The sequence below is a fragment of the Triticum dicoccoides genome, chromosome 5A (assembly GCF_002162155.2).
Source record: "Triticum dicoccoides isolate Atlit2015 ecotype Zavitan chromosome 5A, WEW_v2.0, whole genome shotgun sequence".
NCBI lineage: Eukaryota > Viridiplantae > Streptophyta > Magnoliopsida > Poales > Poaceae > Triticum > Triticum dicoccoides.
In genome coordinates, this window is record NC_041388.1 from 705,547,334 (window position 1) to 705,565,008 (window position 17,675).

The following is a 17,675-nucleotide window of genomic DNA, read 5'->3' on the forward strand; positions in this document are numbered from 1 at the left end:
AAGGAGATACATACTGCACCATAATATAAGAAGAATGTTTGATCTCTAGTCATCTTGTTTTGTCGAGATGTCTGGGGTGGATAGTTACGTAATAAGAGATATGTAATGCACCCACAACATAAGAAGAATATTCGATCTCTCGTCATCTTGTTTTGTCGAGGCGTCTGGGGTGGATAGTTTCGTAAAAGGAGATACGTAATGCACCCACACATAATAAGAACATTCGATCTCTCGTCATCTTGTTTTGTCGAGACATCTAGCGGGGGGTAGTTTCATAAAAGGAGATACATACTGCACCACAATATAAGAAGAATGTTCGATCTCTTGTCATCTTGTTTGGTCGATATGTCTCGGGTGGATAGTTACGTAATAAGAGATATGTAATGCACCACATGATAAGAAGAATATTTGATCTTCCATCAACTTTGACCGACGAACTCTATGTATAAACCAAACCCGGATGTCCATCTCTCACCCACCACCATCCGCTTGTTGTGCCCACATGATATCACTCGCCGAGCCAATATTGCTCTCTCCTCTCCCCCCTCTCTGAGCGAGGGCCATCCTCTTGTCTCATGTCATGCATCCAAATCCTCACAGACTATTCGGGATTGTTGCATGGAAAACAAATATTTATTTCCTATGGATTCACCCAAGATCAATCTACTAGATGCTAGCAACGAGTGGGAGTTTGTTCACATACCCTTGTAGACCGAAAGCGGAAACGTTCAACGAATGTGGTTAATGTAGTTGTACTTTCTTCATGATCCAATCCAATCAAGCACCGCACGAATGTCACCTCTGAGATATGCACACGTACAAACTCGGTGACGTCTCCTCCTTCTTGATCCAACAAGAAAGATGGAGAAGTGGGATCTAGGCCAGCACAATGATGTGGTGGTGGAGTTCATGGTGGAGCTTTGGTAGGGCTTCGCCAAGAGACCACGGAGAGGTGGGTGGAGTAACAGGGAGGGGAGGCGCCAAGGGATGGATGGCCTGCTGCCCCTGCTCCCCCTTTATATAGGCCGGGGAGCTGAGAGGCTTGGTCCCCAAGCCCCTAGGGCTGGAGGCCAAGGGTGGGGGAGGAAATCCCATCCTTTCCTTCCCCACCGATCGTGATCCCTTATCCCTCCATGATATGATCCTATTCCTTTTAAGAGGGATCTTGGTGCGTCTAGACCAGGGGTGTGAAGCCTTGAAGTTGTCAAGTTTTGGTTGAGATATTGATATGGGGAGAATAAGGAGTGGAAAAACCCTAATCTTGGGGATGCCCAAGGCACCCCAAGGTAATATTCAAGGAAGAATCAAGTGTCCAAGCTTAGGGATGCGCCAGATGGCAACCCCTCTTTCGTCTTCAGCATTATCGGTAACTCACCTATATTTTTATTTGTCACATGATATGTGTTTTGCTTGGTGCGTATTTTCGTTTTGTTTGTTGTTTGAATAAAATACTTGGTTCTTAAATATTGAATTGGAGAGAGATCTCACATAGCTACTTAATTGTTTGACTACTCATTGATCTTCACTTATATCTTTTGGAGTAGTTTGTCATTCACATTTCTGCTTCACTTACATCCTAAGAGTAAATTGTTGAATGGATTGAATATCATAAATCTGGAATTATCTATGTTCCATATGATTAGTAATATTTTCACATTGGGTTTAGTAAGTAAAATCTATTGAACTTTGAAAATCACAATATTGGTTATAGAAGCAATTTATGAATGATTAGTATAAGGAAGAGGACTTTCACATACAAATATATTATCTTGGACATCTTTTTGTGAATACCCACTAGTTATTTTCGACGCTGATCAAATTAGTTAAAGTTGGACAAGGAATACAACGTAATGAGTTATGGTTGGGTATATTTGCATAGAATATATATTGTTATGGATCCTCCAACATGTAGTGGTTGTTTATAATCTTTGCTAGCCAAAAATTTCTGTACTAAGGGGGAACACTGCTTGTGCATCCAAAATCCTTGAGCCAAGCTTCTTCCATGAGTATCCATCATACCTACCTATATATGATATTACCCTGTCGTTCCATGTAAATTTCCATGTGCCATCTCTAAAACCCTCAAATAAACATATGTTTTGTGTGCCTGTACCGCTCATGGAGCGATGGGGCGGTCCATATCTTCCAAGCTAAGTGGGTTATTCTCACGACGGGAGTTTATTCACTCGTCTTGCACAAGAGAGGTTGGTATTTTGGATGCCCAGTCCCGTTAAACAAAAACAAAGAAAAGTATAATACAACAAACTTCCCCTGGAAAGTTGATTGTTTGGGGGCACTCGTGGATTCGACTACCATGGCTTGTGACTGTATGGTTGTGGGGGAGTAAATCTTTTCCTTTTTGCATGGGAACCAACAATAATGCGTTTAGCATGGAAGATATTGAAAATATTTTGTCGTGACATTGACAGGAAAAGCACACCGCTCAAAATGTATTCATCTCTGTTTTTAGTAGTGAGCTCTGGCACAAAAGCAAATCCATGCTTCCCTCTGCGAAGGGCATATCTTTTACTTTTTTGTTAATTTTATTTTTGTTGAGTCAAGTTCTTATTCCAATCTCAATTAGGCTCCACTTGGCAAGCATCATGCGGCGGGGAAAGATCCAAGCACATATATCCAGTCAAATATATTTGATCATGAATTATTATTGGTGACAATTATCTCTATGATAAGTAAGTTGGGAGGCAAAACGTTAAGCCCCTATCTTCCTCTATGTTCGATGGATGCTATTTGTTCTAAAAATATGCTTTGAGTACTAGCAACCATAGAAGACTATGTGATAATTGAGTATGTGGAGCTCTTACTTAGACTTTTCTGAAAGTAAGATGCATTGAAATTGTTTGGTGACTAAGAACATAGGTTGTTAAGTTTCAAGAGAATGCATTGTTTGAACTATAACGTGTGAATTGATTGCTAATTTATCATGATGAGTTTTATGAGAAAAAGTTGTTGTTTATGATGCTAGGAAAGGTAATTGAAATTATCATTGATCAAACTTATGCACTATGCTAGCATTCAAAATTCATAAGTTATTTCTTTTATCATTTACCTACTCGAGGATGAGCAGGAATTGAGTTTGGGGATGCTGATACGTCTTCAACATATCTATAATTTATGAAGTATTCATGCCATGTTTACAATAGTTTTATATAGTTTTGGTGCACTTTATATGATTTTCATAGACTAACATATCTAACATTCTTAAGAAGTTGATCCCGTGCCCAGTGATACTTGCTATTTTCTGCATTTTTTGGTTTTCTAGAAAATCCATACCAAATGAAGTCCAAACGTGACAAAACTTTTTGACGATTTTTTCTAGACAAAAAAGACCCTACAAGATTCTAGAGGAGACCGGGCAAGAAGCGAGGAGGCGACAAGGCAACAGGGCGCGCCCTGGGGGGGGGGGGAGGCGCGCCCTAATGCCTTGTGGCCCCCTTGTGGCACCTCTTCGCTTGATTCCAATGCTGAAAATTCTTATATATACAAAACCTCCGAAAGTTAACCTATCTAGATGAGTTTTTCCGCCGCTGCAAGCCTCTATTTGGAGCGACCTCATCCAAAGCTCCATTTTGACACCCTACCGGAGGGGGAAGTCATCACCGGAGGCCATCTTTATCATCCCCATTGCTTCCATGATGAGGCGAGACTAGTTCACCCTCGGGGCTGATGGTATGTACCAGTAGCTATGTGTTTGATCTCTCTCTCTCTCTCTCTCTCTCTCTCTCGTGATCTTGATAGGACACTATCTTGATGTATCATGAGCTTTATTAATATATATGAATCATATGGTGTTCTTCCCTCTCTATCTTTGTTGTGATGAATTGAGTCTTGCCCTTTGAGGTTTTGTTTGGATTGAATATTTTGGATTTGAGATCACTTGATATATGTCTTGCATGTGGATACCCATGGTGACAATGGGGGTATTCTATTGAGTCGCTTGATATATGTTTTGGTAATCAACTTGCGGATTCCCAAGGTGACATTGGGGTAATCTAGGCACATAGGTTGATACACGTTTTCATCATAGTTTCTTCGATAGAAACTTTGGGGTAATCTTTGAAGTTCTTTGTGGTGGATTGAATATTATGAATCTGAAGTTGTTTGATGCATATCAAATAATTAACTCACTGATACTTGTGATGGCATTGGAGTATATATGTGACATTAGAGTTGATTGATGCGTATCATGTGGTGTTATTTTAGCACAAACTCTAGGGCTGTTTGTAACACTTATAAGGATGGCTGAATAGATTGATCGGATAGGAAAACTTGGAGGTGGTTTGCTACTTACAACAATTTCATCTTATGTTCTCCACTATTGATAAGAACTTTGGAGTGATTCTTTGTTGCACGTTGATGGATTATTATATGATTTAGTTATGTTAGCACTATTGAGGGATTGCACTAGTGAAAGTTATGTTAGCCTTGTTTCTAAGAATTGAGACACCGTTTTTACTCACTATTGTTAATTGATACTTTGTTGTTTTTACTATTTTAGATCACAAAAACGTACATCTACTATCCATACTACACTTGTATCACCATCTCTTCACCGACTAGTGCACAAATACAATTTATCATTGTATTGGGTGTGTTGGGGACGCAAGAAATTGCTTGTATTTGGTTGTAGGGTTGTTTGAGAGAGACCATCTTCATTCTATGTTTACCACGTATTGATAAACCTTAGATCATCACTTGAGGGAAATTTGTTGTTTTCCTACGAAACTCTGCGCTTGGAGGCCCAACAGAGTTGATGTCTACTACACAACCTTCTTCTTATAGACGTTGTTGGGCCTCCAAGTGCAGAGGTTTGTAGGACAGTAGCAAATTTCCTCAAGTGGATGACCTAAGGTTTATCAATCGGTGGGAGGCGTAGGATGAAGATGGTCTCTCTCAAGTAACCCTGCAACCAAATAACAAAGAGTCTCTTGTGTCCCCAACACACCCAATACAATGGTAATTGTATAGGTGCACTAGTTCGGCGAAGAGATGGTGATACAAGTGCAATATGGGGGTAGATAAAGGTTTTTGTAATCTGAAAATAAAAAAGCAAGGTAACTAATGATAATAGTGAGCACAAACGGTATTGCAATGCTTTGAAACAAGGCCTAGGGTTCATACTTTCACTAGTGCAAGTTCTCTCAACAATAATAACATAATTGGATCATATAACTATCCCTCAACATGAAACAATGAGTCACTCCAAAGTCACTAATAGCGGAGAACAAACGAAGAGATTATGGTAGGATACGAAACCACCTCAAAGTTATCCTTTCTGATCGATCTATTCAAGAGTCCGTAGTAAAATAACATGAAGCTATTCTTTCCGTTCGATCTATCATAGAGTTCGTACTAGAATAACACCTTAAGACACAAATCAACCAAAACCCTAATGTCACCTAGATACTCCATTGTCACCTCAAGTATCCGTGGGTATGATTATACGACATGCATCACACAATCTTAGATTCATCTATTCAAACCAACACAAGTACTTCAAAGAGTGCCCCAAAGTTTCTACCGGAGAGTCAAGAAGAAAACGTGTGCCAACCCCTATGCATAAGTTCACGAGGTCACGGAACTCGCGAGTTGATCACCAGAACATACATCAAGTGGAGCACATGATATCCCATTGTCACCACAGATAAGCACGTGCAAGACATACATCAAGTGTTCTCAAATCCTTAAAGACTCAATCCGATAAGATAACTTCAAAGGGAAAACTCAATTCATCACAAGAGAGTAGAGGGGGAGAAACATCATAAGATCCAACTATAATAGCAAAGCTCGCGATACATCAAGATCGTACCACCTCAAGAACACGAGAGAGGGAGATCAAACACATAGCTACTGGTACATACCCTCAGCCCCGAGGGTAAACTACTCCCTCCTTGTCATGGAGAGTGCTGGGATGATGAAGATGGCCACCGGAGAGGGATTCCCCCCTCCGGCAGGGTGCTGGAACGGGTCTAGATTGGTTTTCGGTGGCTACGGAGGCATCTGGCGGTGGAACTCCCGATCTAGGTTATTTTCTGGAGGTTTCTGTATTTATAGGAATTTTTGGCATAGGTCTCACATCAAGAAGGTGTCCGAGTCGTCCACGAGGTAGGCCCATGTGCTCGAGGTGGGGGGGAGGAGGGGGAGGGCGCGCCCCCACCCTCGTGGATGACCCGGGACTCTTTGGGCCCAACTCTTATACTCCGGGGTCTTCTTTTGGTCCATAAAAAATCATCAAAAATTGGCATGTCAATTGGACTCCGTTTGGTATTCCTTTTCTGTAAAACTCAAAAACAAGGAAAAACAGAAACTGGCACTGGGCTCTAGGTTAATAGGTTAGTCCCAAAAATCATATAAAATAGCATATAAATGCATATAATACATCCAAGGTTGATAATATAATAGCATGGAATAATAAAAAATTATAGATACGTTGGAGACGTATCAAGAGTCTACAAGAATAAAAGTTGCATGGTAGACATCAAGCTATTTCTGGTGCTGTTGCCAGGGAGTTGAGTGCTATAGTTGAGGATTTTGGCCCTTGGAGAGACAAATTTTAGAGCCTCTTCTAGTTCTAGTTCTCCTGTTCTAGTTCTAGTTCTTATTGATCCAATTAGAGCTAGTTCTAATCCTCGCCAGTCCTCATTATTAGAAGCCAATGTGGTTCTAATCTCCTCCCTCTAATTCTCCGGCAGTGATTAGCTCTTGAGGGCGAAGCACTGCTGGATCGTGAAGACCGTACACTTGTAAATTGTGGATAGGCTATGCTTTTGGTCTTCCATTCGAGGGATCATTTATGGATGGTTTGAGGGACTTCAAGTATAATCTACAACGACTCTTGTTCCGTTGCAACTCGGAGTTGGTAATGATCCGATCCGAAATCTTTATATAACAAATCCAATGTCAATCCTTTTGTTATAAGTGAAATAAACTTAAACATGGCTGATTCCACCTATACGCAATGCTTTATGTGATCTAGGTGTTTCTACTATCCTGAAATATTTATATAATAAACTCAATGTCGGTCCTTTGTTATAAAATTGAGCATGAATGATTCCACTTGCACGCAAGCAGTAGGTTTTTTTTGCGGATGAGGCAGTATGATGCGGACCATCCTACGGACATCACCATGTCAAGAGTCCGTTTGGCGAGTGACACGTGCGACATCTACTCCACAGACACAAAGGTGAATCATCTACTTCACGGACACAAAGGTGAATCATCTCCTTTACGCGTGTACACTTGACCCCTTCAAGGATGGTATACTACTTGACACTCCGTTCGTGTGCAGACATAGGTATTATCGGAGCACCATGGACGATGAGGAGGAGTGCGAGCACAAGTGTACAACTACACCATCCACGAGGGAAGCATGGAAGCGAAGACGGAAGAAGACGGAGATAGCTCCCAGGACCCGGACATCCGGCCACAGCCCCATACATCCGGCCCCTGAAGGTGACTACAGCAGCAGCCCAGCCGATGAGCTATAGGGCTCGGACATCCGGCCCAGGCCCCAGACATCCGGCCCAGCCCCGGAAATCCAACACTCTGTCACAGAACCTCATCGAAGCCGGTCTCCCAGGCCCCGGACATCCGGCACCCCCTCGAAGGCCGGACATCCTCCCCCTGTTCCCACACAGTAAAAGGGCCGAAGGCCATGTATCTCTTCCCACTTACCCCTTTGTGGCTTAGATTATAAATATACCACCCCTCCTCCTAGTTAGAGTTAGCATTGTGATAGCTCATTTAGGGATAGAGATTTGCTCATCCTTGTGGTTGTCCTCCATTCGAGAGACCACGACCTCTACGGAGAAGATCCACGCTTGGATTCAAGACCCCTCGCGGGAAGATCCCTCACGGACTGAAGACCTCCTCAGGGAGATGAACTACTTACCTCTTGTAACCCCCTTTATTGGATTTGGATCGTGTATCTCTTTGTGTTCATGGGTCTAGCACATGTGTGATCATTCGTGTTGATTCGAGTGTTTCCTCTTGTTTCCCCTCGTGATTTCCCTCATGTTTCCCCTTGTGTTCTTTGTGTTCATCGTAGGATCCCCTCCATTTCGTGAAAGATCAGCCTTAGGGTTTCCACCCTACATCATCTTGGTATCATGAGCCACGTTGATCACGAATTTGGAGCCCATACCCTTGTTTTCTAGCCTTGTTTTGCTTGATTTTGTCCCAAATTTCAAAAATCCTCACCAAAAATAGCCCCCAATTTTTTTGTGATTTGTTGGTTTGATGATGTTTTGTTGATTTTGATCCATGGATTCGTTGTGTCGTGAGTAGATCTAACTAGGAGGAGGGGGATATTTATATATAGTCCAAGTCATGTAGGGGTAAGTGGGAAAGGTATACATGGGCTTCGGCCCGTTACTATGCATAGACAGAGGGGGGCCGGATATCCGGGCCTTCGAGGGGATGCTGGATGTCCGGGCTATGGGGGCCGAATGTACGAGGCCTGGGAGACCGGATCCGGTGAGGTTCTGTGATGGAGTGCCGGATTTCTGGGGCCGGGCCAGATGTCTGGGTGGCTCAGGCCGGATGTCCGGGGCTTGGGCCGGATGTTCGGGCCCTGTAGCTTGTTGGTTGGGCTGCTGCTGTAGTCATCTTCAAGGGCCAGATGTTTGTGGCTGTGGCCGGATGTCCGGGTCTTGGGAGCTATCTGAAGGAAATATGCCCTAGAGGCAATAATAAAGTTATTATTTATTTCCTCATATCATGATAAATGTTTATTATTCATGCTAGAATTGTATTAAACGGAAACATGATACATGTGTGAATACATAGACAAACATATAGTCACTAGTATGCCTCTACTTGACTAGCTCATTAATCAAAGATGGTTATGTTTCCTAACCATTGACATGTGTTGTCATTTGATTAATGGGATCACATCATTAGGAGAATGAGGTGATTGACATGACCCATCCTGTTATCTTAGCACTTGATCGTTTAGTATTCTGCTATTGCTTCCTTCATGACTTATACATGTTCCTGTAACTATGAGAATTGTGTAACTCCCGTTTACCGGAGGAACACTTTGGGTACTACCAAACGTCACAACGTAACTGGGTGATTATAAAGGAGTACTACAGGTGTCTCCGAAGGTACATGTTGAGTTAGCATAATTCGAGATTAGGTTTTGTCACTCCGATTGTCGGAGAGGTATCTCTGGGCCCTCTCGGCAATGCTCATCACCTAAGCCTTGCAAGCATGTAACTAATGAGTTAGTTATAAGATGAAGTATTACAGAACGAGTAAAGAGACTTGTCGATAACGAGATTGAACTAGGTATTGGATACCGACGATCGAATCTCAGACAAGTAACATACCGATGACAAAGGGAACAACATATGTTGTTATGCGGTTTGACCGATAAAGATCTTCGTAGAATATGTAGGAACCAATATGGGCATCTAGGTCCCACTATTGGTTATTGACCAGAGATGTGTCTCAGTCATCTCTACATCGTTCTCGAACCGTAAGGTCCGCACGCTTAAGGTTTCGATGACAGTTATATTATGAGTTTATGTATTTTGATGTACCGAAGGTTGTTCGGAGTCCCGGATATGATTACGGACATGACGAGGAGTCTCGAAATGGTCGAGATATAAAGATTGATATATTGGACGGATATATTTGGACACCGGAAAGGTTCCGGAGAAGTTTGGAGCCCCGGGAGGTTACCGGAACCCCCCGGGAGGTATATGGGCCTTATTGGGCCCATGTAGGAGGAAGAGAGAAGGAACAAGGGAGGGGGGCGCGCCCCCCCAAGCCCAATCCGAATTGGGGAGGGGGGGCCGGCCCCCCCTTTCCTTTCTCCTTCCCCCTCTTCCTATTACTACTACTAGTACTACTTCCTAATACTAGTACTCTTTCCTTCCCCCTCCAAATAAGATAAGGAAAAGAGAGGGAAACCTACTTGGACTAGGTTTCCCCCTCCTCATGGCGCGCCCCCCTAGGGTCGGCCACCTCCTCCCTCCCTCCTTTATATACGGGGGTAGGAGGGCACCCTAGAACACACAAGTTGATCATTGATCGTTCCTTAGCCGTGTGCGGTGCCCCCCTCCACGATATTACACCTCGGTCATATTGTAGCGGTGCTTAGGCGAAGCCCTGCAACAGGAGAACATCAAGATCGTCACCACGCCGTCGTGCTGATGGAACTCCCCCTCGGCGCCTCTGCTGGATCGGAGATCGAGGGTGCGTCATCGAGCTGTACGTGTGTCAAGAACTCGGAGGTGCCGGAGTAACGGTACTTGGATCGGTTGAACCGGAGGACGTACGACTACTTCCTCTACGTTGCGTCAACGCTTCCGCTTCGGTCTACGAGGGTACGTAGACGACACTCTCCCCTCGTTGCTATATCATCACCATGATCTTGCGTGTGCGTAGGAAATTTTTTGAAATTACTACGTTACCCAACAGTGGCATCCGAGCCTAGGTTTTATGCGTTGATGTTATATGCACGAGTAGAACACAAGTGAGTTGTGGACGATATAAGTCATACTGCCTACCAGCATGTCATACTTTGGTTCAGCGGTATTGTGAGATGAAGCGGCCCGGACCGACATTACGCGTACGCTTACGCGAGACTGGTTTCACCGTTACGAGCACTCGTGCTTAAAGGTGGCTGGCGGGTGTCTGTCTCTCTCACTTTAGTTGAACCGAGTGTGGCTACGCCCGGTCCTTGTGAAGGTTAAAACGGAGTCTATTTGACAAACTATCGTTGTGGTTTTGATGCGTAGGTGAGATTGGTTCTTGCTTAAGCCCGTAGCAGCCACGTAAAATTTGCAACAACAAAGTAGAGGACGTCTAACTTGTTTTTGCAGGGCATGTTGTGATGTGATATGGCCAAGACATGATGCTATATTTTATTGTATGAGATGATCATGTTTTGTAACCGAAGTTATCGGCAACTGGCAGGAGCCATATGGTTGTCGCTTTATTGTATGAAATGCAAACGCCCTGTAATTGCTTTACTTTATCACTAAGCGGTAGCGATAGTCGTAGAAGCAATAGATGGCGTAACGACAACGATGCTACGATGGAGATCAAGGTGTCGCGCCGGTGACGATGGTGATCATGACGGTGCTTCGAAGATGGAGATCACAAGCACAAGATGATGATGGCCATATCATATCACTTATATTGATTGCATGTGATGTTTATCCTTTATGCATCTTATCTTGCTTTGATGACGGTAGCATTTTAAGATGATCTCTCACTAATTATCAAGAAGTGTTCTCCCTGAGTATGCACCGTTGCGAAAGTTCTTCGTGCTGAGACACCACGTGATGATCGGGTGTGATAGGCTCTACGTTCAAATACAACGGGTGCAAAACAGTTGCACACGCGGAATACTCAGGTTATACTTGACGAGCCTAGCATATACAGATATGGCCTCGGAACAGGGGGACCGAAAGGTCGAGCGTGAATCATATAGTAGATATGATCAACATAGAGATGTTCACCATTGAAACTACTCCATCTCACATGATGATCGGACATGGTTTAGTTGATTTGGATCACGTAATCACTTAGATGACTAGAGAGATGTCTGTCTAAGTGGGAGTTCTTTAGTAATATGATTAATTGAACTTAAATTTATCATGAACTTAGTACCTGATAGTATTTTGCTTGTCTATGTGTGTTTGTAGATAGATGGCTCGTGCTGTTGTTCCGTTGAATTTTAATGCGTTCCTTGAGAAAGCAAAGTTGAAAGATGATGGTAGCAATTACACGGACTGGGTCCGTAACCTGAGGATTATCCTCATTGCTGCACAGAAGAGTTACGTCCTGGAAGCACCGCTGGGTGCCAGGCCTGCTGCTGATGCAACTGACGACGTTAAGAATGTCTGGCAGAGCAAAGCTGATGACTACTCTATAGTTCAGTGTGCCATGCTTTACGGCTTAGAACCGGGTCTTCGACGACGTTTTGAACGTCATGGGGCATATGAGATGTTCCAGGAGTTGAAGTTAATATTTCAAGCAAATGCCCGGATTGAGAGATATGAAGTCTCCAATAAGTTCTACAGCTGCAAGATGGAGGAGAACAGTTCTGTCAGTGAGCATATACTCAAAATGTCTGGGTATAATAATCACTTGATTCAACTGGGAGTTAATCTTCCGGATGATAGCGTCATTGACAGAATTCTCCAATCACTGCCACCAAGCTACAAGAGCTTTGTGATGAACTATAATATGCAAGGGATGAACAAGACTATTCCCGAGCTCTTCGCGATGCTGAAAGCCGCGGAGGTAGAAATCAAAAAGGAGCATCAAGTGTTGATGGTCAACAAGACCACTGGTTTCAAGAAAAGGGGCAAAGGGAAGAAGAAGGGGAACTTCAAAAGGAACGGCAAACAAGTTGCTGCTCAAGTGAAGAAACCCAAGTCTGGACCTAAGCCTGAAACTGAGTGCTTCTACTGCAAGCAGACTGGACATTGGAAGCGGAACTGCCCCAAGTATTTGGCGGATAAGAAGGATGGCAAAGTGAACAAAGGTATATGTGATATACATGTTATTGATGTGTACCTTACTAATGCTCGCAGTAGCACCTGGGTATTTGATACTGGTTCTGTTGCTAACATTTGCAACTCGAAACAGGGACTACGAATTAAGCGAAGATTAGCTAAGGACGAGGTGACGATGCGCGTGGGAAATGGTTCCAAAGTCGATTTGATCGCAGTCGGCACGCTACCTCTACATCTACCATCGGGATTAGTTTTAGACCTGAATAATTGTTATTTGGTGCCTGCGTTGAGCATGAACATTATATCTGGATCTTGTTTAATGCGAGACGGTTATTCATTTAAATTAGAGAATAATGGTTGTTCTATTTATATGAGTAATATCTTTTATGGTCATGCACCCTTGAAGAGTGGTCTATTTTTATTAAATCTCGATAGTAGTGATACACATATTCATAATGTTGAAGCCAAAAGATGCAGAGTTGATAATGATAGTGCAACATATTTGTGGCACTGCCGTTTAGGTCATATCGGTGTAAAACGCATGAAGAAACTCCATACTGATGGACTTCTGGAATCACTTGATTATGAATCACTTGGTACTTGCGAACCGTGCCTCATGGGCAAGATGACCAAAACACCGTTCTCCGGATCTATGGAGAGAGCAACAGATTTGTTGGAAATCATACATACAGATGTATGTGGTCCGATGAATGTTGAGGCTCGTGGCGGATATCGTTATTTCCTCACCTTCACAGATGATTTGAGCAGATATGGGTATATCTACTTGATGAAGCACAAGTCTGAAACATTTGAAAAGTTCAAAGAATTTCAGAGTGAAGTAGAAAATCATCGTAACAAGAAAATAAAGTTTCTACGATCTGATCGTGGAGGAGAATATTTGAGTTACGAGTTTGGTTTACATTTGAAACAATGTGGAATAGTTTCGCAACTCACGCCACCTGGAACACCACAGCGAAATGGTGTGTCCGAACGTCGTAATCGTACTTTACTTGATATGGTGCGATCTATGATGTCTCTTACCGATTTACCGCTGTCGTTTTGGGGTTATGCTTTAGAGACGGCCGCATTCACGTTAAATAGGGCACCATTAAAATCCGTTGAGACGACACCTTATGAACTGTGGTTTGGCAAGAAACCAAAGTTGTCGTTTCTCAAAGTTTGGGGCTGCGATGCTTATGTGAAGAAACTTCAACCAGATAAGCTCGAACCCAAATCGGAGAAATGTGTCTTCATAGGATACCCAAAGGAGACAATTGGGTACACCTTCTATCACAGATCTGAAGGCAAGATTTTCGTTGCTAAAATCGGATCCTTTCTAGAGAAGGAGTTTCTCTCGAAAAAAGTGAGTGGGAGGAAAGTAGAACTTGATGAGATAACTGTATCTACTCCCTTATTGGAAAGTAGTTCATCACAAGAACCGGTTCCTGTGACAACTACACCAATTAGTGAGGAAGCTAATGATATTGATCATGAAACTTCAGATCAAGTTTCTACTGAACCTCGTAGGTCTACCAGAGTAAGATCCGCACCAGAGTGGTACGGAAATCCTATTCTGGAAGTCATGTTACTAGACCATGATGAACCTACGAACTATGAGGAAGCGATGATGAGCCCAGATTCCGCAAAATGGCTAGAGGCCATGAAATCTGAGATAGGATCCATGTATGAAAACAAAGTATGGACTTTGGTTGACTTGCCCGATGATCGGCAAGCTATTGAGAATAAATGGATCTTTAAGAAGAAGACTGACGCTGATGGTAATGTTACTGTCTACAAAGCTCGACTTGTTGCAAAAGGTTTTCTACAAGTTCAAGGGGTTGACTACGATGAGACTTTCTCACCCGTAGCGATGCTTAAGTCTGTCCGAATCATGTTGGCTATTGCTGCATTTCATGATTATGAAATTTGGCAAATGGATGTCAAGACTGCATTCTTGAATGGATTTCTAGAAGAAGAGTTGTATATGATGCAACCTGAAGGTTTTGTTGATCCAAAAGGTGCTGACAAAGTGTGCAAGCTCCAACGTTCCATTTATGGACTGGTGCAATCATCTCGGAGTTGGAATAAACGTTTTGATAGTGTGATCAAAGCATATGACTTTATACAGACTTTTGGAGAAGCCTGTATTTACAAGAAAGTGAGGGGGAGCTCTGTAGCATTTCTAGTTTTATATGTTGATGACATATTATTAATTGGAAATGATATAGAATTTCTGGATAGCATAAAGGGATACTTGAATAAAAGTTTTTCTATGAAAGACCTCGGTGAAGTTTCTTACATATTGGGCATCAAGATCTATAGAGATAGATCAAGACGCTTAATAGGACTCTCACAAAGTACATACCTTGACAAAATTTTGAAAAAGTTCAAAATGGATCAGGCAAAGAAAGGATTCTTGCCTGTGCTACAAGGTGTGAAGTTGAGTCAAACTCAATGCCCGACCACAGCAGAAGATAGAGAGAAAATGAAAGATGTTCCCTATGCTTCAGCCATAGGCTCTATCATGTATGCAATGCTGTGTACCAGACCTGACGTATGCTTAGCAATAAGCTTGGCAGGTAGGTACCAAAGTAATCCAGGAGTGGATCACTGGACAGCGGTCAAGAACATCCTGAAATACCTGAAAAGGACTAAGGATATGTTTCTCGTATATTGAGGTGACAAAGAGCTAGTCGTAAATGGTTACGTCGATGCAAGCTTTGACACTGATCCGGACGATTCTAAATCGCAGACCGGATACGTGTTTTTATTAAACGGTGGAGCTGTAAGTTGGTGCAGTTCTAAACAAAGCGTCGTGGCGGGATCTACATGTGAAGCGGAGTACATAGCTGCTTCTGAAGCAGCAAATGAAGGAGTCTGGATGAAGGAGTTCATTTCCGATCTAGGTGTCATACCTAGTGCATCGGGAACAATGAAGATCTTCTGTGACAATACTGGTGCAATTGCCTTGGCAAAGGAATCCAGATTTCACAAGAGGACCAAGCACATCAAGAGACGCTTCAATTCCATTCGGGACCAAGTCCAAGTGGGAGACATAGAGATTTGCAAGATACATACGGATCTGAATGTTGCAGACCCGTTGACTAAGCCTCTCTCACGAGCAAAACATGATCAGCACCAAGACTCCATGGGTGTTAGAATCATTACTATGTAATCTAGATTATTGACTCGAGTGCAAGTGGGAGACTGAAGGAAATATGCCCTAGAGGCAATATTAAAGTTATTATTTATTTCCTCATATCATGATAAATGTTTATTATTCATGCTAGAATTGTATTAACCGGAAACATGATACATGTGTGAATACATAGACAAACATATAGTCACTAATATGCCTCTACTTGACTAGCTCATTAATCAAAGATGGTTATGTTTCCTAACCATTGACATGTGTTGTCATTTGATTAATGGGATCACATCATTAGGAGAATGAGGTGATTGACATGACCCATCCCGTTAGCTTAGCACTTGATCGTTTAGTATTCTGCTATTGCTTCCTTCATGACTTATACATGTTCCTGTAACTATGAGAATTGTGTAACTCCCGTTTACCGGAGGAACACTTTGGGTACTACCAAACGTCACAACGTAACTGGGTGATTATAAAGGAGTACTACAAGTGTCTCCGAAGGTACATGTTGAGTTAGCATAATTCGAGATTAGGTTTTGTCACTCCGCTTGTCGGAGAGGTATCTCTGGGCCCTCTCGGCAATGCTCATCACCTAAGCCTTGCAAGCATGTAACTAATGAGTTAGTTATAAGATGAAGTATTACAGAACGAGTAAAGAGACTTGTCGATAACGAGATTGAACTAGGTATTGGATACCGACGATCGAATCACGGACAAGTAACATACCGATGACAAAGGGAACAACGTATGTTGTTATGCGGTTTGACCGATAAAGATCTTCGTAGAATATGTAGGAACCAATATGGGCATCCAGGTCCCGCTATTGGTTATTGACCAGAGATGTGTCTCAGTCATGTCTACATCGTTCTCGAACCGTAGGGTCCGCATGCTTAAGGTTTCGATGACAGTTATATTATGAGTTTATGTATTTTGATGTACCGAAGGTTGTTCGGAGTCCCGGATATGATTACGGACATGACGAGGAGTCTCGAAATGGTCGAGACATAAAGATTGATATATTGGACGGATATATTTGGACACCGGAAAGGTTCCGGAGAAGTTTGGAGCCCCGGGAGGTTACCGGAACCCCCCGGGAGGTATATGGGCCTTATTGGGCCCATGTAGGAGGAAGAGAGAAGGAACAAGGGAGGGGGGCGCGCCCCCCCCAAGCCCAATCCGAATTGGGGAGGGGGACCGGCCCCCCCTTTCCTTTCTCCTTCCCCCTCTTCCTATTACTACTACTAGTACTACTTCCTAATACTAGTACTCTTTCCTTCCCCCTCCAAATAAGATAAGGAAAAGAGAGGGAAACCTACTTGGAGTAGGTTTCCCCCTCCTCATGGCGCGCCCCCCTAGGGCCGGCCACCTCCTCCCTCCCTCCTTTATATACGGGGGTAGGAGGGCACCCTAGAACACACAAGTTGATCATTGATCGTTCCTTAGCCGTGTGCGGTGCCCCCCTCCACGATATTACACCTCAGTCATATTGTAGCGGTGCTTAGGCGAAGCCCTGCAACAGGAGAACATCAAGATCGTCACCACGCCGTCGTGCTGACGGAACTCCCCCTCGGCGCCTCTGCTGGATCGGAGATCGAGGGTGCGTCATTGAGCTGTACGCGTGTCAAGAACTCGGAGGTGCCGGAGTAACGGTACTTGGATTGGTTGAACCGGAGGACGTACGACTACTTCCTCTACGTTGCGTCAACGCTTCCGCTTCGGTCTACGAGGGTACATAGACGACACTCTCCCCTCGTTGCTATATCATGACCATGATCTTGCGTGTGCATAGGAATTTTTTTGAAATTACTACGTTACCCAACACTATCTCCGTCTTCTTCCGTCGTTGCTTCCAAGCTTCCCTCGTGGATGGTGTAGTAGTACACTTGCGCTCGCACTCCTCCTCGTCGTCCATGGTGCTCTGACAATACCTATTTATGCACACGAATGGAGTGTCAAGTAGTATACCATCCTCGAAGAGGTCAAGTGAACACGCTCAAAGGAGATGATTCACCTTTGTCTATGTGAAGTAG